Here is a 24,674-nt window from a genome sequence, read left to right on the forward strand (position 1 = left end):
AGCTCTAGCTCTAAGCTTCAATCATTCTGATCATCTATATCTGTATATACTCTACGAGGTCGCCTGCTTGTTATACATATTTTTTGTAAATTGAATATACCATTTTTACCCACTAGATGCAGGGTATAACAAATAACTAGAACAATCAAAACAGAGAAAAAAGAGTGAGAGAGAGAGAGAGGCAGAGAGAAAGAGAGACAGAAGAACAACTGAATGATTTGAGAGTGGGTTCGAGAATGTAAGTTTCTATTATTATTTATTATTTGTTTTGCTTGGTGCCTGCGCATCGCCAGCAAAAGTTGATTTGGTTTCCACTTTCTTTCCACTTTTTGCTATTTCACTTTTTGTTTTTGTTTTTTATTTCCTTTTGCCAACTTTCACTTGAAATGTCAATCAAGGCATCTCCATCTCAGTCCTCCTCACACACACACACTTACGCACTCTATATCCTAGATCCGTTCACCCCTTTTTGAGTAATAAATTTTTAATTAAATGAAGGCAAGCAGAAATCTAGCCGGAGATCCAAGATGAGGCAGCAGCCTGGCAACCAGCTGAGCCACATCCGTAGATGGCGGAAGTTTTGCGGTTAGCCAAGAGCACAAGCATCCTGGAATCCTTGGCAATTGGCAGGATGGCATTCTAGCCAAGTTAAGCCAAGCCATGTCAAGTCAAGTCAAGTCAAACCAGACAGGAATCTAAATTCCATTTGGTTACACAATCCAAAATCAAAAGTGCAAAAATAACAACGATAAATAAATGATTCAACTTGCAATTCGTTCTTACAAATGCATTTCACATTAATATTTATAACTACATACATACATTTGGATGTGCTTAGTGGGGGTGGGGGAAAGTGGGAGTGAAATGGAAATGGCAAATTATAAATTGGAAATTGATAATTGAAAATGCAATGTGGCAAATGAGTTTTGGCGTTAATTCAGCGAAAGGGGAATTTGTAGAGGGAGGGGTAACTGTGATAACTAATTGGCTCTATTTTATTTAATGATTAATTTACATTTTGGTTTTAAATATTATTTATTTATTTTGCTAGTCGTTCTTTATTTTCTTCTCTTTTTTTTTTGTTTTGTGTTTATTTTTTTTTTTTGTCATCATCGCTTTACAAATGTAAATAAATATCAACTGATAGACAATTGAACATTATTTGTTTCCTGATTATTCTCACAATTATTGTAAATACGTGTTTGAATTCTCCTCATCCTCTCTCTCTCTCTCTCTCTCTCTCTCTTGGATTAATTCTGTTTTATTTATTTTCAATTATTCAAAAGGTATTTGTGTATTCATAAATGTATAATTCACATACTCACTTTATACCCTATATAAATATATGTTTATATAGTTTACGATTATGTGTATGAAGGGTATTCAATATGCCTCGAAACTTTCTGCGAATTTTCGCCCTACACACCCATCTTCACACACACATACCCATCATACATACATATATAATTGATGATGTCATTATGTCATATTATATGTACATAAATTCATTACAAATTACAACAAAAATAGACCAAATAGACGACTAATCATACAGAGAGTACAAAACTTTAAGAATAATGAATTATTTAATTCTCTAGGAATTCGCCATTAGGCAATAGTCAAGAAAAGTTCTCACTGAGTTCTAATAGAATTTCAAATCAACTCTCTGCAAAAGGGGGAAATTCAATCTGAGTTTTTCGCTTCACATTTGCCTCGTGAGGTGAACTGCAACTAAACAGAAATTATTGATTTTTGTTTAACAAACACTTCAAATTGAATTAATTATTATCGAGAAAACCTTTCAGGGAACTTGTTCATCGAGAAAAACTAGCACAGGAAAAGTGTTTTACATTAAAAGCAATACAAAATACACCGGAAAACTTTAATAAAGTTAATTACTCGTAATTGTATATTTTTTTTTTTTTAAATGTATCATAGACCGAAATATGGCAGATTGAAATAAAGTCTGTTAATTAATATATCGAATATAAATTCTTTAGTAGCAAATCTATTTGGCATTCGAAACGTTATCCTCTAGAAATTAAGGTCGACACTTTAGCTGGAATATGAGCAATCTGTAGCCAAAGTGTTAGTTACTTCATTTAGTTATTTGTTACACACCATTTGCAATCGAAACAACAATAAAACCTAATCGCCCATTTAACTGTAATTTGATAATGGAATTAATTACCATAAGTAAGAGCAAATCTACATAGTTGGCTCCACTCAGACACTCAGACAGTTAAATCGCTTTAGCCCATGGAAAAACCATGCATATTCTATGTATATTAAAATGTTGATGGAATAACAAACAAAAGAAAAACAAAAAAAACTTTTGATATTTGCATAAAGTATCCACCGATATTGACAATAAACTGTAGCATCATGTTTTGCATATTTCACCTCACATCATCATTCAGTCACACTCATACAAATACACACATACCTACACACACACTCGCACATTTTGCACGTTTACTTTCTACCGTTTCTTGTTTATTATAATGCCCACTTTTTGGGGAACTGGAATTGCTTTAGAAGGACTTTGGCGAGCAGCTGCTCAAGTTACCACGTCCATCAAATGCTTAGATATTTAAATTGCTCAATGAAACGTTAATTATGCGTTCTCTCTCTATCTCTCTCTATCTGTCTCTGTCTCTTTTCGATTCACAGCTGTCTATATAGTGGGGCAAACCTTTGCTAGGCTTAAACGTCATAACTTGGTTACCTTTTACCTTTTCCCAACCGGCTTTTCGTTTGTGCATGTAACTGCCTTCAAAAACATGTAGAACATTATGTTGCATATTTATGGTATCTGGCTTGTTAATTTGTAGTCAATTTTCCTTCAATTACCATTTATCGATACTAACGTGTGTATGTGTGTGTGTGTGTGTGGGTGAGTGTGCACGTGTGTGTGTTTTGTTTCCGCAAAACACTTAATACACACAATGAGACAAAGTTGGTTTTTCTCTCTCATTTTTGCCACATTTTTGGGTTTGCCTCTAATTCGAAATCACTTAATACATTTGCAAAGAGTAAAAGACACAAAGACAGATAAGGATGGATGGCTACAAATAAATATACACACCCACACACTAACACACTAATACACTCACACCCATTCGCACACAAATACACATGCATTCGCATTATATGTAGATATGTCCTTACATAATAGACACTTTATTACCATTAACTTAATTTACATTTTATACAAATGCGACGCGAGTGAAGTGGCAAAATGTGAAAGGGTAAAAAGCATCTATCTTTCTCTTTTTCTCTCTCGCTCTTACTTTTTCGACATGTATCGTTCTCTTTTTGCTCTCTCTCTCTCTCGCTCGCTCTTTCTAACTCACTGGAGCAGAGTGGGGCTTTTGTGGTCCGATTTACCAGCGTGTTTGTGTGTGTTTGTGCGTCTGTGTATGTGTGTGGTGTGTGTGTGTGGTGTGTGTGTGTGTGTGTGTGTGTGTAAGCCGGCCCGCACATTCTAACTAAAAAGCATTTTCATCAGCATAACAAATATAAATTGGCAAAATATATAGACCTTGAAAATACCCATTTCAAAGACAAAGTTACCCAACCTCCATGATCCTCCATGATAAAACTAAGTTCTTTTGACTTGTTTTTGTAAATACTTTTTGACTAACTAAACGCTATCAAATCTGTTTAGCCCATATCTCAATTTTGACTAGTCTAATTGGAACTTCTTGTATCTCTAAACCATAAAAGGGTCTAAATTGAACACTCTGCGTATACGTAATATAGCAGCGGTTTTTGTAGTTCTTTTTGATTTCACTTAAAACCTTTTAATGTTTGTTATTAAAACTTTCTTTTGTAAGAGGCTTTTACAAATAAATCTTATTATTTAAGAAGCTTTTATAAATCAATCTTAAATATATTTAAATGTATTAAAGTTTCCATGGAATATTTTGTTTAGATAATATCCCTTTTAGTTTCCATTTATAGGGTATGAAAATCACATAAATTCTATTTCTAAAAAAAATTCAATTTTATTTAAGCTGCCGTTGATGTTGTTGTTGCTCGTTGGACCAGAAAGGCAGAAGGCAGCAGCAGCAGCAGTAACAAGAACAGCAGGCAATGGCCAAAATGGCAGGGTGGCCGGGTGGACTGGTGGGCTGGGGTCTGGCTGGGTTTTTTGTTGAGAATGGCGGTTAACGGCAGGCATAATGCTAACTGCTTTATCTGGCTAAATCTCATAATGAGTGTGAATTTATGATTACATGCATTTAATGTGCCATATACAAAGTAAGGAAGACTGTAGACCAAGCATGGGCAAGCAATAGCAAAGGCGGGCCCGCTCTCTTTTTAGCCAGGCTTAGAGTCATGCAAATTGAGACACTTGTGCGTGCAGTTAACCAGATAGATAGACCGACAGACAGACCGGGGGAGGGTTTCAGCATTTTTCATCAGCATGTGAGGTCCAGGGCCAGGCTGGAGGACGACGACAACAACAACAACAACAACAACAACAACGTTTCTGCTTGCCGAAGGACATCTCGTGCTCTCTCTCAATGATTCTGTCAATTTGAGTAAATCTTTTTAATGGATCGCAAAAATTAATCGTGTGGAATATTCCTCTCCCTCAATACATACATATATGTATACACCCTAGACCCACTCTTAACCAGCCATGTTTGTGTCTGTTTCTGTGTGTGTGTGTGTGTGTGTGTGTGTGTACGTGTGTGTGTATATAAACTGCCACTTAAGTTATTTGTCAAGCGGAAATCGATTTTAGTTTTCAATTTTTGCTGCCAACAAGCAACGAAAGATTCAGAGCTTCCAGCTGACTGAAAATGGAGGCAAGAGTAAGTACCACCCAACACCACCCCCACCCCCACCAGCACCAGCACCACCAACAGCACCACCAGCAGCAGAAGCACGAAAAGATGGCAAAACTGTGGGAGTCCAATTTTTATTTGATTTTTATTGCGCAGCATAATAAATAAATTAATATGCCAACATGTATGTTTGTTCATATACTCAACGACACACACACACACACACACAAAAAAGGAAACCAAAAATACATCGTACACATATTGAATTGTAAATTAAAAGTTACAGATTGAAAATTTCAATATGATTTATTTAAAAAAAAAAAAAATCTTTTTAAATGCCATTAAAAGAAATGTGCAAGTCCTGAGAATTAAGTGATAACCCTTTGAAACCAATTATATAGAGAGGAAGGTGAAACGATCCGAAGATTGATAGGTATCCTAAGGTAGACTATAGTTGAATAAAATTTGTAGACTTCGTGAAACGATTTCGTTTCCAAGTCCGAATAAAAGAACGATTCAAACGAAATGTGCCCAATTCTCACCGATTTCTAAAAACTGTTAGATTAGAGAATCTTTAGAGTATGACTAACTAAAGTTAGGAGATACATATATTAAATGTGCGTTATCCCCTTTTTCAATTTTATCTCGATTTAGTTTTGACATCCGAATTATACACTTTGTTAGTGGAATAGTTTGCTCTTGCAGGAAATAGTTAAATTTAATCAGAAGTAGACGATGACTTCTATGGACTTTTAGTCGTTAATCTTGAACATGCTTAGGACCATAAATGGCCAAGTAGAGAAATAATGAACTTAATTATCAAGTGACCGATAAGTTTAATTAGTTTTCTGTTCTTGGTAAGAAAACTTTAGCGGTATCTTTGTAGATTATGATGATAAATTCATAGATTTCTTTTTCTTTTTGGTTTTTGTTTTTGTTTTTGTGCATGTTATAAAGCAATTTGCAATTCATTATTTTTCCATTCTCAATTTTAATCCTGTTTTATTTTTTGTTCTTTTTTTTTTTTTGTGTTGCTTCTATATTATTTGTTTTTTCTTTCGCTTTCTTTTCTTCTCGCTTTCACTCTCTTCACAACTGTCATCATAATGTTTCATTTTGCCATTGCTGTCCCTTCTACATGCCATCAACATCAACTTTTAGCCGTAGATACACTGTCGCCAAGTGCCGCATTCTACGACTCTACTCTACCCATTCAAGTGTTTGTTGAGCAGCAGCTCCGAGTGGCTTGCCACAAGTGCCACCAACCATCCAGCCAGCCAGCCAGCCAGCCAGCCAGCAAGCGAGCATTGAGCGAGCTAATAAAAATGGATGATAAGTAGAAATTATTACAGCCAAAGGAATTTGTATGGATTTCAAGTGGAGAATTTTGTGCGAAATTGAAAATTGTGTGTTCAAATTACTAAACCAAAGGGCGAAACAGAACTCTAAAAACTGTAACATAGAAACCTTACAAGATTATCAAACACTTACGGTAAACTTTTTACGTTTACGTTTTATCTATTATGAAAACTTGGATACTTGGGATACTTATTCGATCAAGTCAATTGATTTTTACTACGTAGTTAAATTTATATTACTTTGAGACCTTAACTTTATGCACAAGTATATAAACTAAAACTAAATGGAAATGCCCAATAATAAAACATAAATTCAAAATGAGAAACTAAAATATAGCATACAGGGATCCTTAATAATCCCGGCGTTTGGATCAGGGCCAAGTTATATGGAGAAGAAACTTTAAATTAACTACAGACTACAGAAAGTGCACTTTTTGCCTGTCAGATAACAGAATATCATCTTTCACTTTGCTTAAAAGTCTTTAAGAAATAACGAAATAGAACTAGTCATATCTTTATAATTAATCAGCCAACTATAAAGAGTAAAATGCCGATCATAAAGAACGCATTAAACTGTTGCTTAAACTTAAAAATTTGAACGAGACATTGGGAGAGTGAGGCCAGGTATATGAAGGCCAGGGGAGTATGGGAATAGAGAGGCGATTAGACGATTAGATTATTAACAGAACAATTCACCTCCCACGCATAAATTAAGTTATTCCCATGGAGAAGACGTGAAAAAAAAAACGCAAGTAGATGAAGACGAAATCCAATCCCACAGAGTAAAGAAAATTTAGGCATGTCCTAAAGGCAACCACAAAAAACCATCAAAGCAGCTAACTGACAGCCTGACAAATTGACAAAATGAGCGGGGATATTCAAACGGACCGACGGACGGACGGATAGATGGATGGATGGATCGACCAAGGGGCGTCGTCGTCATCGTTGTTATAGTCTCAGAGACGCATAACTTTAAGAGCCCCACAAACATGGCCATTACATGTGAAAGCCTCAAGCCATCAATAAAGCACAGCTTCTGTCTCCGCCTTCGCCACCGCCACACCGGAGGCTCCATCGTCGTTGTCTGGATGGCCATTAAAAAGCGCGTTGGCTAAATAAACTGGCCAAAAATCATACAATTAACCGACCGTCGCTTGGCCATTAAATGAACATTAAACGAGCTTCGCAAAAAGTTGTGGATTATGTTCGTTCAGGTGAAGCTATATAGAGGTGTATAGCTGCCATATAGATACCGAGTTCTATGGGGATAGGGTGGGGGTAGGCGGTGGCGGCACAGGTGCAACAGCCAGTAAAATGATGGCATGCTGGTGGGCAGGAAGGTGAAGGGGCAACAGACCTGGGTGGGCTGAGATAGCTTGACTGTGGCACAGTTGATAAGCGTCGCTTGGTCACCTGCGTCTCTAAGCCTTTTCAAATAAATTGAGGGCACTTTCTTATAGGATTTAACTTGTTGTTAATTCCAAAGCTGTAAAATAGGTAAATAATAAGTACAGGTCCTTTCTCAAAGCCTTTGACTAAACGATTTAGAATGACCCAGCTCTAGCCCACCCACACACAAACAAACCGAGAGGAGGGCTTTCCTTTTTAAGTTTAAGAAAATTTCTTTATTCACTTGTGCGATTTCTTATATTTTTCACACATTTCAAATATAAATGTAAGCTAAAACACTTGGTAACATTTTTGAAAGTGGATGGATGGAGGGGAGGGATAATAAAACAGACTGTAGCAAAACGATTAAAAATTGTTTTCACTTTTTCACTTATTTTCCCCTTATCCAAACAAATTGCAGCCATCAACAACTGAAATAACCTTGATCTTGATGCCAATTTAATGCTTGCTTTCTGGCTGGCTGACTGACTGACTGGCTGGCTGGTTGGCTGGTTGGCTGGGATTGGCCCAATGGGTGGGTAATGTATAAGAAGGGCATTTGACATTGGCGCTGGGAAGAAACAACGAGAGAGAAAGAGAAAAGTAACGCAAAAACAATAAGGGCAGGCGGTGGCTGCAGGCAAACGGCGGCAACCTTGACCCAAATGCAACAGAAATTTAACGAAAGAGAATAAAATACGAAAGGAAAAATGGGATATGGAAGCTGAAATACATTCAGAGAGTGGGACAGAGTGAGAAAGCGAGAGAGAGAAAGAGAGAACGAGAACGAGAACCGAAAATGAGAGAAATAGAGTGCTGTGCAATAACAGGAAATGTTTTTGAACGTGTATAGGTGGGCGTGTATTTGTTTGTGTGCGTCTGTGTGTGTGAGGGGAGGGTGGGCGGGTGTGTAATTTTTGCCAACTGCCATTTCAACACTCGTAAGCGCAACTTGCCTCATTCACATTCCCATTCGTTTGCCTTTCATTAAAAGTAATTGCGAAAATCTGTTTGCCATATCAATAAGCAAGCAAGCAACAGACAAAGGGACCGAAAAAAAGGAAATCAGAGGATGAAGAGGATGAAGACGAGGAGGAGGAGGAGGAGAAGGGGAGTGTTACCCATTTTCCTCCAACCATTTTTCTTGTTTGTGAGAGTAAATTTTCTATAAAATGTTGTTTTTGTTCTACATTACTTTTGGTTAATCAAACTAAGTGAGCGTAACCCAAAAAAGTATGCTACAGATTTTTGTTAATGCAAATATTTCAATAAAATGCGTTAAATGCTTCAACTTAACTTTAATATATTTATAATATGCTTGAACGCTTCAACTGAATACTTGCATAATAACAACACCTCTTCGCACACACACACACACACACACACAGACCCTCACACTCAAGGGTCAAACAAACTTTAATACTCTCTAGTCAAGAAGACTTGGAAAACCTCACATAATTACACAGAAAATGTTGTTAAAAGTGGTATAGTTCTATTTTCCTCTCTCTCTCTCTCTCTCTCTCTCTCTCTCTCTCTTTCTCTCTCGTGCTTTTTCTCTGTTTCCCTTTTAAAATATTGATGGAAACCTGATCCTCTGTGTATAGATGAATAAGTTGGTTTGAGTGGATAAAATGGTGCTGCACCAGAAGGCCCAAGATAAGTGCCCTTAATGGGTGGATGGAGAGAGGGAGGGAGGGCTTAAGGGGGCAATGCTATTGCTCTAGCTGCATTGCAATTACAAATTGCTTGTGCTACTGGTCTGGGTTTAGGTTTGAGTTTAAGGGGATGAGCGACAACAGGTATAAACATATGGCGAAACAAGTTGGCTAAAATTTAAATTTCTTTTATGATTTCTTGTTCTATGTGAAACGAAACAGTAATCGATGACTGCAATTCGGCAATGACATCAATTGATCGTATTTTCCCATATCGAGGTGTAAGATAATACTTATTAGTTATGGTAATCCAATAATAACCTTAGTTTCTACGTATAAACTTTTGTTTTGCTTTCAAAAAGGGCTAATTGACAGTGAGGAAAAAGATGTTTCACCTCAATAAACTCTCTGCTAAGATTTTGAAAAATATTCCATCTGATTTGATTATAACTCAAACTTTTGCAATAGTCTGTGTGCTAAGCTATGCTTAGCTAGAGCTAATCGAGATAACAAAAGAGAAAACTTCTTTTGTTTTGTGCAAGTAATGGCAAAATGTCTTAAAAATGCAAATGCAATGTGTTGAATGAGTCAAGATAGTAAAGAGTTCAGCTCTAGGATAGTTACTCTGATTAAATGGTGATGATTAGCTATTATCAAAGTTAAAGTTTACAATTGGTTTTGAGCACGAAACTTTGCTGAAAGCCATTTTGATTTCCATTTTGTAAATGAATTTTTGTTTATGGCTAAAACAATAACCAAAGTGTACCTGTGTATTTGCCTAGAAAATATGCTTTTAACAATTACAAGTATGTCGAAATGCCTTTTCATTCATTTTCATTTAAACTGCTTTTGGATTTTCTGTATTGTTTGCCAAACAAAGCAAAGGATGAGGTGTAGCTTATGGTAAATTTTTACTTATGATGTTCAGTAATTTCAAGTTGTTTCAAGTGTGCGTGTGTGTGTGTGTATGTGTGCTTGCCTGCCTGTGTATGTGGGTAAATAAGGATAACAAAAGTTTTGGGGCGAAAAACTTTTGCCTCATTGATAGGGCCAATTGACTTTTGCAACAATTTAAACGGACGACTAGACCAACTAACCGCAAAATGCTTTACGAAAAGCTTCTTTTACTATACCGCTACACAATCTCACTTTCCAAACCTCCCCCCCTCAAACCCCTCTTTGTGATTTCTGCCCTCTCGCAACGTTTTGTCCTTCTTTCTTTCTTTGTGTCTGGTATGTCTTCATCATCATCATCATACTACTTTTTTGGGTACGTTGTCCTGCGGCTGTTTATCTTGCGTGTGTTTTGTTGATTTTACCGATTTTCTCTCGCTTTGCTCCACTTCTATCAGGCATTGTTAACTTTTTCACTCTGCTCCGCTCTGGCTCTGTTTGGCGGGACGCGAATGACGTAGCCGGGATTGACAATACAAAAGTCGTAGTCGGAGGGATGTGTAGTAGCTGGCTGGAATTTTATTTGATATTATTTTACATTGAAGCTTGAAAATAAAAGTTAATTTTCGCTTGTCGCTCTAAGCCAATTAGTGCGGCTCCTCCCCAAAACCATTTCCTTCCAAGAACCTTTCGTTTTACAAAAAAAACAGGGCAACACAACAGAACAGAATACAAAAAAAAAAAAAAACAGACGAAAAAGAGGAAAGTAATAATAATAATAAAAATAGGGAGAAGGACCTGTTCTTGCCTTCGGGATCTCCAGCGAACCAGCAAATAACAAAAACAACTAATTGAGTAAACAAAGTTGCCCAAAGTTTGCTTTTACCAGTTCTCCCCCCGCCCTTCTTGTCCTCCATCCGAGTCTCGTCTTTATATTTTTTGCCACGCAGGCCTTTTTATGAGGCATCCACTCCACTTTACGTCTCTGCCACTGCCATTGCCACTGCTTATCCTGGCTATTTTTAAACTTATTTTATTGATCCCTTCAAAAAAACGGAAAAAAAAAACTCGGAATAATAATAATTGCAAAAGCCTGCAAACAGGAAGAAATCTGCTCAAATTTTTTATCAAAAAAAAAACAAAATTTGTTGGTAGTTTGTCTTCCAATCGCAGCCCGCACTGCGTCGCGCAGCCCGAAACCCGCAATCCGGCATCATCGTCATGATGAGAAGCATTCTCGTAATGAAGCCACCGCAAAGCAACCTCAACCCAAGTTAACCTAACCGAAACCCATCATCGACTTCTGCCTCGTTCTGGCTTTGAGTTGATTTAGTTTTACCAACCAAACAGGCCCAGACAAGAGTCGGGCAAGAAATTACGGGAACGCGGCAAAGCGGGAGTCGTGAGGCGTGAGACGGGTAAAATAACTTTTCCAAAATATTTGCCTTAGCCTCTGCGCTTAACTTTACTTATAAATTTTGATGATTGTAAAGAGCTCACGCCAAAAAAAAAAACGAAGAGACGGTGGTGACGGGGCGGGAAGGCAAACCCAAAAATAAAGCCAAAAACCGAAAAAAAAATCGCGAAAATGGCGAAAATGGAACTACCAAAGGCAAAGCAATGGACCCTACATTTAGATATTAGGGTATAGATTCAAGTTTATCAAGTCAAACACAAAAGATTGAGAACTAAAATGCAAGAAAAGTAATGTAAATTTGATATTTTTGTAAATATTTACAACATATTTAACTCTTATGAACATTTCAATTCAAATCCCTCTTTTTTTTTTTAAATTTCATTTGAAAATATAGAAAGCCCTTGTGATAAAAAAAATTTTGACATTTTGACTAAATGAAGTCAACAACAACACGATAACACCTTAATTCAAATCGAATGAGTGAATGATTTATGACTATCCAATGAAATGAATATGTGTGATTATCAATTTCATTCAATTCATTCATTTTATATCGAGTATCTCTAATTCGTTACAGGTCTCTCAAGATTCTCAAAAGAGGATAATAGTTTACAAACAATTTTTAAAGTCAACTTGTTTAAGTTTTCAACATTGTTTTTTAACTGTAAATTTTCAGGTATTTAATAAATCAACTTGAAGTATTTGTAAAGATAAATTCAAAGCCAATTTTCTAATTAAAATTAAAGTGAATAAATGTTAATGAAATATTATCAAAATGAATATTCAAACAACAACAAGCATTTACTTTTTAGAAATTTATGTGTTAAGGATACTTTTATAGACAAGCATCTGGTTAAAATGTTGCTAACGGTTTCTTCTTTTTGTTTCTTGTTTTATGATTTGAAAAGAAAAAAGTTTCAAAGTTTTGTCTATCTATCTTATAGGAATCGATTACAATATTTCTCTATACAATTGTCCTTTAGTATGTATTTTTCTTTGCGCTTCTTCTACATCTATTGATGCTTTGTCGTGCTCCCTCCTCCAGCCAGCAAGTGTGTGTGTGTGTGTGTGTGTGAGTGTGTATGCAAACTTGAGAAGGACGAGAACGAACGCGTGGCAAGGCATGGCAAGTATCGAAATCGACCTCGCAATGTGGAATGTTACTTAAAATGAAACGCAGCTGAGCGCCCGCCGGGGCAGTGATAATGGTAAGAATCAACCATGCCCCCATTTTAGCTCCCCGTTTCCATCTCCACCCCCTCTCCCCCCCATCTGTATCTCTATCTGTATCTCAGTCTCTCTTTCTCTCACAGTGTCACTGTGCGTTTGCTTGTATTACACTTTCATTTTCTTACAATTTTCAGCTTGTCGCAAGTATTTTTCCTGCTTCAATTTTGTTGTTTTTCTTCTTTTTTTTTTTTGTGTTTTGTGTTGCTCGTCACACAATTTTGTATGTTGTATTGCTTACACACTCAGTTAAAGTTCAGTTTGTGTATCTGTTACGCGACTTCTATTCGATGGAAGGGCTGCCAGATGGTTGGGCGGAGTGAGGTTGAGGGTGGTAGGTCATGGCGTTATTTTGGAATGGAACGGGTGACGTTGGCGGGGGTGGTGGGGAAACATTGCCAAAGTTATTTCATAAATTGTTGCCACAGCAGCAAACAGACAAAAGGAGCAGAAGCAACACCAGATAGGCAGACAGTGGGGCATACATATTCCTTCTACTTCTTCTTCTTCTTCTTGGTTTTCTTCTTGTTTCTTTTTTGCCTGAGTTTTTTTTCTGCTTTTTTGGGGGGTTTCTCTTTATTGATAAAATGTTGCTCGAGGGTAAACACAAACAGAACAGAAGAGGACAGAAGAAACAGGAGCGAAATCGGGTGTGGTTTGATGGCAAGAAAAGGGGATTGGGGGCGGCGGCATAGGCGTCAGTTGCCTTGTTAAAAAGGCAGAACGAGACATTTTGGCATTGCCCATTGTTGATTGAGCTGTGGCAGGGGAGGGGCCAAGAGAGACACGCAAAAGGCGCAACAGGCAGAAGCAACAACACACAAAAAAAAAAAAAAAAAAAATACACACGCACACACACATACACACTGTAAGAACCAGCTTTGCCCAAGAGAACGAGCAAAAAAGACAGAGAGAGAGATAGAGAGAGAGACGCACCATAAGGATGAGAAATAGGTCCTGAATGTATACAGTGCTTTCCCTTATTGCGGCATTTCTCATCGTCGCCATCGCAGCTTGTTGCTTTGCCAACTTTTCGATGGTTTCTTTTTACTTTTACTCTCGGTTTTTTTTTTCTTTTTTTCTTTTTTGCAGTTGTGTGCGCCTTTTATTCTTTACGTGTGACAGACAGACAGTCAGTCAAACAGACCTAAAAAAGCAGATAAAGCAGAAGTGCAAAGCCAAAGATGGTTGACGAGAATTGGCCCAAAGAAAGAAATCCGTAATACCTTTTAGACCCAACAACGACTTTGAGTTACTCTAAACGAAATTCACTAACTTAAATTAAGAAAAGGATATATATATATATATATATACCTCACTTCTATTAGCCTAATGTAACCTTTTACCTTCAAACACACCACACACACACACACAGAGAAAGAGACAGAGAGAGAGAGAGAGAAAGAGATAGAGTATGTACCTACACATAAATATGGAAATTTCAAATTCATTTAACAGGAATATTATAAATAAAATGCAAATCGTTTTAAATAAGAATCAAAGAAAATAAGTCAACTGAAAATTCAGATTTTGTTTACAAGCTTCTTGTACCATTTTTGTGAAATTACTCATACGACAGGTAGACCAAATGATAGGAAAGGAAATCTTTCAAACTTTAAGCTCAATGATGAGTGTATAACAAAAATGATGATTCTACTTAATGTCTTTGTTGAAGTTTGCGAGTTAATTCTGAAATTTCTATAGTTTTTGGCCTTATTTAGAGAGTGTATGTTATTTTTGAAAAATAATTTCTTTTTTTCTGGAAAATTGTCCTTGTTTTGAGATAGAAAATTGCAGCAAAGACCCAAAAACCGCACCCTGTTCACTAACTCTGTCCAATAGCTGTCAAATTTGTGCAGAAATTAAACGAGCAAAACGGTCAGTCTATCATCCATACAAACACACACCATTCTATCCCTCTCTCTCTCTCTATCTTTCTCTCTCTCTCTCTCTTCCTTTCTGACACTCTTCCACTTTACGCTTTTCGTTTACTTTCTTCGCATGAAGGGCATTCTTTCATTAAATCGCATTAGGGTAGCCTCAACATGGCCATAAATTGTTTTCTAACACACACACACAGAAGAGCCCGATTTAAGGGAGAGAGAGAGGGGGGGAGAAAAGAAAACACAACCGTTTGGGGAATGCATTCAAGAGGTTTTTGATGCTTAATTAAACGAGACAGAAATCAGTGCAGGATATGGCCACGAAAACGAACATCAAAAAGACGACAGAACCCAAAAGCCCCCTCCAAAACCCCAACCCCAACCCCAACGCCAATCCCAAGCCAAATCCCAAACCCAAACTTTAACCTCCTCCTCATGCCAACATCTACCATCATATCTGTTCGCATTTTATCAGCTCCTTCTTTTGATTATTAGCATACGCCAGTCATGCGAATACATTTTTTGCCTTTACTCAAGTACACGGTAGACGGGCGTCACGATGTCTGGAAATCAGCTCAACAGAGCAACAAGTTGACGAAAAGAAAGGCCAACCAACACAACAAGAAAGAGAAAGCGCCAAAAGATATATGCAGAGGGGGTGAGCGGGTGAGGAGGTAGAAATAGGAATAATAAATAATAATAAAAATGGAAGAAGAAAAAACCAACCCAGGAATGAAAGAAAAGCAACAGCAATGGATGCGTTATGTTAAGATGTGGCAGAAATGGCCACGACAACGATGTTGGCAATGATGGCGTCGCCTGGCTACCAGCTGTGTCCGTGTCCGTGTCGGTGTTGGTGTTGGTGTCGGTGTCCGTGTCCGTAACCGTGTCTGTGCCAGTGTCTGGAAGAGTGTGTATGTATGTGTATCACTTGGTATGGGGCTTTTGGCCTTCGCTTAACGCATTGCTTTAATATGAAACACCTTTGCTTATACATACATATATCTCGGTTTATGTGTGTGTGTGTGTGACCATGTGCCTTCGGGGGAATGACTATGCGAACACAAGATTTCCATTCAACAAGTTCTTGAGTGTGAGCACAGATTGCTGGCACAGAACAACAACAAAAAACATTGTTAAAGTCAGCCACAAATTCAAGTAAATCTTTAGTTTTTGATTACAGCTACTAATGGACTTAAATTTGCGTTATTAAAGTTAACTAATTTTCATTCGTTTTGGTGACCCCGACGTACATACACACGCCCACACAATGAAAATGCCCTGGGCATGAAACATACATATATTCAGTTGTGTTTTCTATTTAATATTAATCAATTTCTGCCAGAAAGCATTTGCCAGATATTTAATTTCAATTCTTTGGCAAATCAACTGCCAAGTTGTCAGAAGCATTTAACCATCAATGTTTTATAAATGTTTAATAATAGTTTACATACACACACACACACACAAACACAGTGCAAATTGCTAGAAAAATACACATATAGACAAGGTATAAATTCTCTAATATTATGATTATAGCCAAACAAAAAAGAAAGGGAAACCAAAAAGCATACAAAGTAATTGAAGTTGCCTTGTATCTGGCCACCAACTGTGTGTAACTGTTCACTTAATTGCCTTCTACCTGGGGCTATGTAGGAGAAAGTGCATCATCATCATCATCATCATCCACCTCATCGTTCGTGTTCTGTACTTTTCTCCTCTTTTTATTTCTCGAAATTTATTGATCGAAAATAATGGCGGATCTACCGCGGTAAAAGAGGGCGATTATTTTGTCCCCTAAACTATGCAATTCAAGAATTACCTTTTATAATTATTAATTAATTAACGAAATTATGAAATGCCTTGAGGTTTAAAAACAGTTTTCAAAGCAAACATTGTTCATAATAAATTCTTGAGTTACAATGGACGAAAAGTTATAAATTTGTTCAAAACCATGAACATTTTCCAACCAATTGCATACTTTATGGAGCCAAAGATCTTAATTCCAAGCCCTAGGTCAGCTCATGTGATTCTATTATAGCTCTTCAGTTCAGATAGATGCAGTTTGCTATAGTTTTACTGGTTGTCTGTTTTGATATCATTTCAAACTTTTTTTGTCATTGCGTTTTTTTTTTGTGTATGGTGTTATTTTTGGTAAGGTGAGGCTCTAGAGATGGGCGCCAAAATCTCATTATGTTGCGTAACGTGATGTGAGGCGTGCTTGAGCTTCGCTTTGGCTACGTGTAGCCAGAAAATGCAATGTCAATGCCAATGACGATGACGATGATGATGATGACCATGATGATGATGATGATGATGCTGGTAGGTAGCATGGCATCATTTTGGCATCCTTTTTGGCATTTACCACATGCGTGTTCAGTTTGCTGAGCTCGTCAAAATGTTCTCTACGGTTTCTTTTTTTTCCTTTCCAACAGGGTGAGGCAAAGGAGGAGGTGCTGTAGCAGCAGCGGTAGCCTTGCAAAAGCCAATAAGCTTATATTAAACTTAAGCAAGCCAAGTTAGTAGTAGGGTAAAGCTAAATGACGGTGGCGGTGGGGGGAAAGACAAATGAGGGAAGTCACTTGCTCACTTTACTAAATTTCATGTGATTTCTTTTATTCGCAGCGTTTGCTTTGTTTTTTTTTCCCCCTACACTTGGCCCCCCTTCCTCTCTCTCTCACTCTCTCTCTCTCTCTCTGCTATTAACTTATCGCCTTAAATTGAAAGCCATAAAAAGACTGGGCGTAAAATTGCTAAGGGGGAGCCACCATTGTGGGCGTGGTCGCCATCATCCATAATACATACACCATGTGCGTGTGTGTGCATATGAAACACACACACATACATGCACCCACACACACACACACAGACAGATATACTTTCTGGTCCAGACATTATTAATATGTTGCAATTATTTTTGGATAAATGTTTGCATTTCTCTTTTCGCTTCCCCCCCTCATTTTGTTGTTGTTGCTGTGTTGCTGGGAATTACTTATTGAAATTGAACAGGTTGAGTGCCTCATAAAATCTGCACAGTAATGGTGTCAGAGGGCTACAGGGAGGGGTAGGGGGGACCACCAAATTGGTAGTCAGTGGGTGTAAAGGGCATTATACGGTTCAATATATATAAATACATACATATATCTACGTTTGTATGTACGTAGGTGTATCCTGGAAAAGTCTCCTGAATCGAAATTCATAGCATACTTTGCCGCGTTGTAAGTACGCAAAACTGAACACAAAAACCACACAAAATAATAGATTTTTTCTTAACTTTCACTCAATATAATAATATCGAAAGTAAGGCATAGGCGATTTCTAAATTTCTAAAACTGCACCTCGAAAACCTTGAAAAACTTATCATAAAAGCATATAATTCGCCACGACCCAAGCTATTTTTCCTATAGCAGACTTAAGAAACATATTTTGAGTTTGAGACCAAGCCATAAAAATTGCTATACAATTTCCAGTTTCTAAGAATACAAATTTAGTTTCGAGTGGCCTAAAAACGAGTTGTTAGGCGAGAGAATTTCGTAAAATTAAAATATTAAAAAAAAAAAAAATTCAACATCTTTCCTAGAGCGGAATATAAAATGTGATTTAAAGCAAATGTTTCTTAATTTTATTATCTTAGCCAACTGAAAGTTAAAGCCCAATTTACTTTAAATTCAAAAGGGGGCTGACAGGAGGCAAGGCAATGAGAAAGAGAGAAAGAGAGAAGGCGAAAGGACACCAGATCTAAAGCACAACAAACCAAAACTAAAACTAAAACCAAGACCAAGACTTTGCCACTCCATAAATTTCCATCTGCACGGGATGTGCAAGCGAAGTGAAGAAGAGTGGCCAAAGGAGAGTGTTGACTGCTTGATGCTTAGGTGAAGATGGGAATGGAGATGGAGATGAAGATGGAGATGGAACTGGAGCTGAAGGAGGTGTTGAATGTACAATACTTCATTCTATGTCCAAGTAAAATGCACTTGGATTGTTCTTGTTGTCTTGCTGCTGCCATTGTTTGCATTTCTTGTTGGTGTTTGTTGTTCGGTTTAGAATTGTCCTTGTTCCTTCAGCAACTTCCAACGCCATTGCCATCGCCATGCATTTCACAACCCATTCACAATCCCAGTTGAAGTCACAGTTTAAAGTCATCACACGAGGGAATGCTGTTAGTGTCCTTGCAGTCGGCTAATATCCTGTATATTCCTGTTCTAGCTAGCTTTTGCTACTCTTCCATTGTATCCTATTTTGCGTTAATTGTTTCACGTTTCTAAACTGCGTCCCCCTTCCCATTGGCCCCCTTTTAGATATCTCTCTCTCTGTTTTTATACGAGTCCTGGCCATTGTGGTTCTGGCTGGAATTGTGGTTAACTCGATTAGTTTTAATTAAATATCTGAGGCGTCTAGCAAACTAATTATAGTGAATGTCCAGTTCCAGTTCCAGTTCCAGTCGTCGAATTTTAATCATTGTAATTAATGCGCGCTTGTTTATAACAATTAAATGTTTCGTCTTACTTCTCTGTTCAAACAAACATCTAACATACATATAAATTTTTTTTATTTTCACTTTCTGCCTGGCAACACAATTAAGCATTTAATCAATACAATTAAAGCCCTCGGCTCAGGCTCAGGGCTCAAGAAAAGGAAACATCATTAAAAGAATAAAACGCCAAAAGACAACGAAATAAACTTGAAGGCTAGCTAGCAATAAGGACAAGGAATAGATGATGATGATGGCAACAAATGGATGAAGAAGAAGCCACCCGAAAAAAAACAACAAAAAAAAAGCCTTAAACATAAAACAAAGAAACAGCGCTTAAAAACAAAAAATAAAAAGTAAAATACAAAATAAAAATGAACAAACGCAAATAAGAATGTGTAGAGAATTTTTCAAGGCATAGACCGAGAATGAATACTGACTAACTGACTGACTGACTGACTGACTAACTGAGAGGGCTGTATGATAAGTACTTTTGTTTTGGCCTTTTTGGAGTTACCTTTTTTTGCTTTCCTATATTACAAATTGATTTCATATTTCATTAGAATTTCTCTTCCCTAAGTCAATTATATTAGCCAACATATTTAGATTGACATGTGCTTTTGGCAATGATCTATCACGGTCTCTTTCTCTCTCTCATTTATTGTAATCAGAGTGCAATTAGTTTAAGATATTTCGCTTCTGATTGTGAGATACTTGAGCAATCTCAGATCGATTAACAGGCAAATCTAATTGTAAACAACTAAAGCATTATTTGCATTTTCCAATCTATGTCAATCACTTTTGTTGGTTGGCAATTTATCAATAATATAATTGTCGAATTGTATTCCATGTGGGCACTTTGCTATCCAGCAATATATGATGAAATTCAGAAGGGCGAATGGGCAAAGGGACTTGAATGATGGTGATGGTGATGATGATGATGAGGAAGTGGCATGGGGACACAATGGGCGAGAGAAAGAGCACTATAAAAAAAAAAAAAGGCAAGAAAGAAAGCAAGTAAATAAAAAAAAAAGAAACAGAAAAAGAGATACAAAAGCTGGATTAAAACTTTTTCTAGGAACCAAATTTAAGCCGCACACAAGGATGCTGTTGGAATAATGGTGGGGCAACTGGGCGGTAGAGGAATCCGGCATAACATTGCAGCAATTGCCAACCAACCAGGAGTCCCTCACAGTGTACTATACCACGTGTACCATTCCCGTACCATCATCTTTGGCAACTAAATCCCCAATGCGCGCTTCATGCTACCAGCCAACCTACCTATCTATCGTCTTTTATGCCATCCGAGAAGAGGAAATCCAAAGCGGTAAGGGAATAGGTAAGCGATAGGTGGATGATAGCCAGCGGGAAGGGGGTTGTCAGGCAGAAGGCCAGAAGCCTAGCAGCCTGCCAGCAAGTTTTTACGCAAATAAACGCACGTATTTCACAACTTTGCGCCACTTTCATTTTCATTTCGTCCATGCCGGATACCTTTTTTTCCGTTATACCTTTTTTCCTCACTTCACCTTGGGATGTATTCATTTTGCCAAACACCTGAACAGCCAAAGGCAAAAGACACCATTAAAGTCTTAACTAGGCTAGAATTGTGATTGAGAAAGTTCAATATTAGCCAGAACTAGTTGGGAATTGTAAATTGTTCATGACCGACGGCATAAAAGTCTTACAAATCTGTAATTACCTTGTATTAATAGCTAGTAAAGGGTATACTAAAATCGGTTTGCAATGGCATAAGCACAAATATTTTTTGGCACCCGCTCCCCCCTTCCACACACCAAAAAAAAAGGAAGAACACAACAAAAAAAATGTATCTTTTGTGGAAAGAAAGACCAAACGATGAAGGAAAAACATTTTTTCTCGACTAATGGAAAATAGTAATTACAATAATTTTCACCTTTTTTTTTTTTTGCTGTTCGGGCTTTGTTGTTGTTCTTGTTGATAAGCCTTGCCTTTTTGCATTATTTAATTTTTATAAATGTCTTGGTGTAATTGTGTGTGTGTGTGTGTGGACAGGTGGACCGAGAGGCATACAGACAAACATAAAGCTATTATGGCCTTAACGTTTACCCCTCCCCCGACCTTTTTCTCTCTCATTCTCTCTCTCTCTGTCTTGTGCTGATGTCCTTCTTGTGGAGTGGGCGTGACCCTGCCCTTGTGTCTTGTGTGTCCCTCTGCCACTCCCCACTCTCTCGTTCTTTTCTGTCTCGGCTTGTGCGTGTGGAAATTAATAATAAATCAAAATTAAATGTTTGCTTACTTGACACTTTGGCTTCCTTTTCTATCTCTGTCTCTCCTCTCCAATTCCTTTTTTTCTCTCCTTTTTGCTTCTTCGGCTGTCCGTATATGTGTGTGTTTGTTTTTCCGTTTTTTTGTCGTTCCTTCTTATTTTATTTTTTTGTTTTTTGTTTGTTTATTTTATTTTATTTTTTTTTTGGTTTGTTTGTTGCTGGTGGGTCGACGGTGCGTCGGTGGTGCGGGGGGGATTTTGTCCTGATGGCCGGTCGACGTGCCTTTTATTTTATTACTTTTTCGCTTGTTGCTGTCCTTTTTTATTATTATTTATTTTTTATTGTTGCTCTCGTTGGTGTTGCCGCTTCAATTGGCTTAAACAAAAAACAGACAACAAAAAAATCAACACACCCAGTTCCAATAACAACAACAACCACAACAACAACAAATATGTTTAACAGGCAATTAATTTTTGCAATCAAATGCAACAAGAAGACCGAATTGAACCAAAAAGGTGAAGACGAAAACTGAATTTCCCTTTTCAATTGATTGCAAAATAGAAATAAAATGATTTCGACATTTTTTTCTCTCTTTTTGTGTGTGTGTGTGTGTGTGTGGGTGTGTGTGTGTGGGTGTGTGTTTGCTGTAACCGCAGTTCAACCATGCAAAATTTTGAATCCACTTCTTCTTATTCTGCATTTTCTTTTTTCCGGTAGTTTGATTCACATTTATGTGCAATAAAATATTTTTGGCTTGTCATATTTCATTTTGTGCTTTTATTTTATGCTTTGATTTCAAAGCACAAAGAGTTTTTAAGGCATTTACTTTCTGTTCTTTGAGCCAAATAAGTTTCGAATATTCATCTAATTCATCTTGTTTGCTTTGTACATATATTCCTTTAACATTTCTCTTACTTCTTTATGTTCTTAGCTTTCATTCTCCCACTTAAAGTGGGATCGAGGGATCGAAGAAAAGAAAAAGTCGATTTAGGTCATCTGCGTCTGCCTAGGCACCTAGATCTCGAAGATTGTTAAAACCGTAACCACCAAATACGGTTTATATACTTATACATTTGCAGATTGAGTTTGTTTCATATTTGTCACTCGCGCAAAAACCGAATCTCCTATAAAATATCTAAGCTATATCTATAAAATTTAATTCACGAATATCTGTTAACGATATCTAACGATCTACTAAATTTCATAAGAATAAGAATAAAAATAGATACGTTTTTCATTATCTCTTTGTGAGAGAGATAGCCTATGTTTGCAACTCAGCAAATCAACTAAATCTATAAAATCGATCTCCCCCTCTTGCAATTTTATAAACTTTTCGTTACTTTTTTTTGGTTTTTTTCTAATTCTATAACCTTTCTACAAAAGTATTCGAAATTTTTATACAATCAGAATTTTGTCTTTTACAATCAGAATTTTCTCTTTTACTCAATATTTTGCTACTCCTTCCATCCTTTTTGATTCGATTTCGGATTCGTTTTGAAAATTATAATCAAATGCAAATATGGCAACAAGAAAGTGCTTTATACTTAGATACATTCAAGCATATGTATGTATGTATGTGTGGGACAGATGCTATGTCGAAGCATACCCCCTTAAAGTAGGCTACATTTTGTTTATTTTTGTCTTCGCTGGCGCTTTCATTGCAATTTGAAATTCTCATGGTAGAAAAGACAATTGGCAATTCCCAAAACGACTTGGAAATAAATTGTGCAGACAAAGAAAGACTTTCTGTTTTCTTCTCTTCTTCCCTTCTCCTTTCCTTTCTCCCTCACTCAATAGCTGCCTCTCCCACTCCCTCTTTCTATGTACGATTTAATTTTAGTATGATTATTATTATAATTATAATAATAATGCTTGATTTGTCTTTGCTCTTCTCTGGCCTCTCCTCTTACATGACTTTCAAATTTTGCGGAGTACTTCAAATGGAATGAATATATCAAGTTGGCCATGTGGAAAGTGTGTTAAGCTTATTAATGTTATTTACTATTTAATTATTTAAGCAACTATAAAATCTATTTAATATTTTAAGTGTATTGCATATGAAGTTGACAACAAAAGTTGAACAAAACTTATTTCATTTTCAACAAATGAGCAATTAATGTAATTACCCATCTGCTTAAAAGTTAACAATATTTTTTCCCTTTTTTTTTTTTTTGTTGTTTGTTTTTTAATTCAATTAAGCAAAACAAATGTGCAAATTTAAGTATTTTACAATTCATTAGTTTCTCTTATACAAATTGAATGCAATTTAAAATGTAAATATCTCTAACTTTTCAATTTTCAAGAAAACATAAATAATCATCCCAATTTACAAATTAGCCAAAAGCAAAGTTTTCAAAAATCCTTTGTTGAATTTTTTGAAAAATTTACACACTTGGCCATAATTGTAAATGCTTTTCATTTTATTTTCAACTTCACTCTATTTATCAAAAAAATTAAATATATATAAATCAAAAAATCTTAACTAAATGATAATATTTTGGAAAGTTTCTTGTTTCTTTTTGCCACAAAACACACAAATTTGTTCTTGTTGATTGTTGTTGATTGTTGTTTTTGTTGTTGATGCTGCTGCCAAAGCAAACAGCAAAGTGCAACAAGCCAACCAAAAATTGTTGTTTATTTTATTTTTTTGATTATTATATTTATCACACAGTAAAAAAAAAAAAAACAAAATAGAAATATATAAAAATGCCGAAATATGTTCACCATAAAAAAAAAAATACTATTAAAATTTCTGTTTTATGTTTTGGAAAAATATTTTAAATTTTGATGTTTTGTTATTTAGCGGCTTTTTTTACTCTAGAATTTTTACGTTTTTGTTTTTAGTTTTTTATAATTTTTTTCTTTTTTTTTTGGAGTAACTTCAACTGGTTGTCGCGAGGCAACACGGAGCAATGAGCGCCAATTTCGGTTCGAAGTTTTCGTAAATTTTGTCGAGCATATATATATGTATATATATATAGATATATATATACAAATATACGCGTATGGAGGGTGTGCGTGTGTGTGTCTGTGTGTGTGTGACCCAGCAACGACGACGATGTGAACGAGAATGAAAAGATGCCGAACGTGGCAGGAGCAGAACACAACGATAAGGATAACGACTACGAGAACGACGAGGACGACGACCAAAACGACAAAGTCCGATGAGGAAAACGATGAGAACGATGGATTTTGTCGTGTTGGTCGTCTTCATCGTCTCGCAACTCAAATCGCTTCAATTTTCAGTATATGGTAGACTGGGACGGTTAGATATCTATGTGTGTGTGTGTGTGTGTGTGTATGCTGCAGCCTCATCAACGCTTTCGCATTGG

The 24,674-nt window shown here is 36.7% G+C and overlaps 1 protein-coding gene across 1 annotated transcript in view; it reads right to left on the reverse strand.

The window, feature by feature from the left end:
• LOC6641259 overlaps nt 1-21,397 on the reverse strand; it is a 35,470-nt gene extending 14,073 nt beyond the window's left edge. Inside the window, exon 1 of the mRNA XM_047011263.1 lies at nt 21,372-21,397. The gene's annotated coding sequence lies outside the window, so the exon portion shown is untranslated. The remainder of the gene's footprint in view (nt 1-21,371) is intronic.
• Between the last annotated feature and the right edge of the window lie 3,277 nt (nt 21,398-24,674).

This window comes from Drosophila willistoni (genome assembly GCF_018902025.1).
Source record: "Drosophila willistoni isolate 14030-0811.24 chromosome XL unlocalized genomic scaffold, UCI_dwil_1.1 Seg141, whole genome shotgun sequence".
Classification (NCBI taxonomy): Eukaryota; Metazoa; Arthropoda; class Insecta; order Diptera; family Drosophilidae; genus Drosophila; species Drosophila willistoni.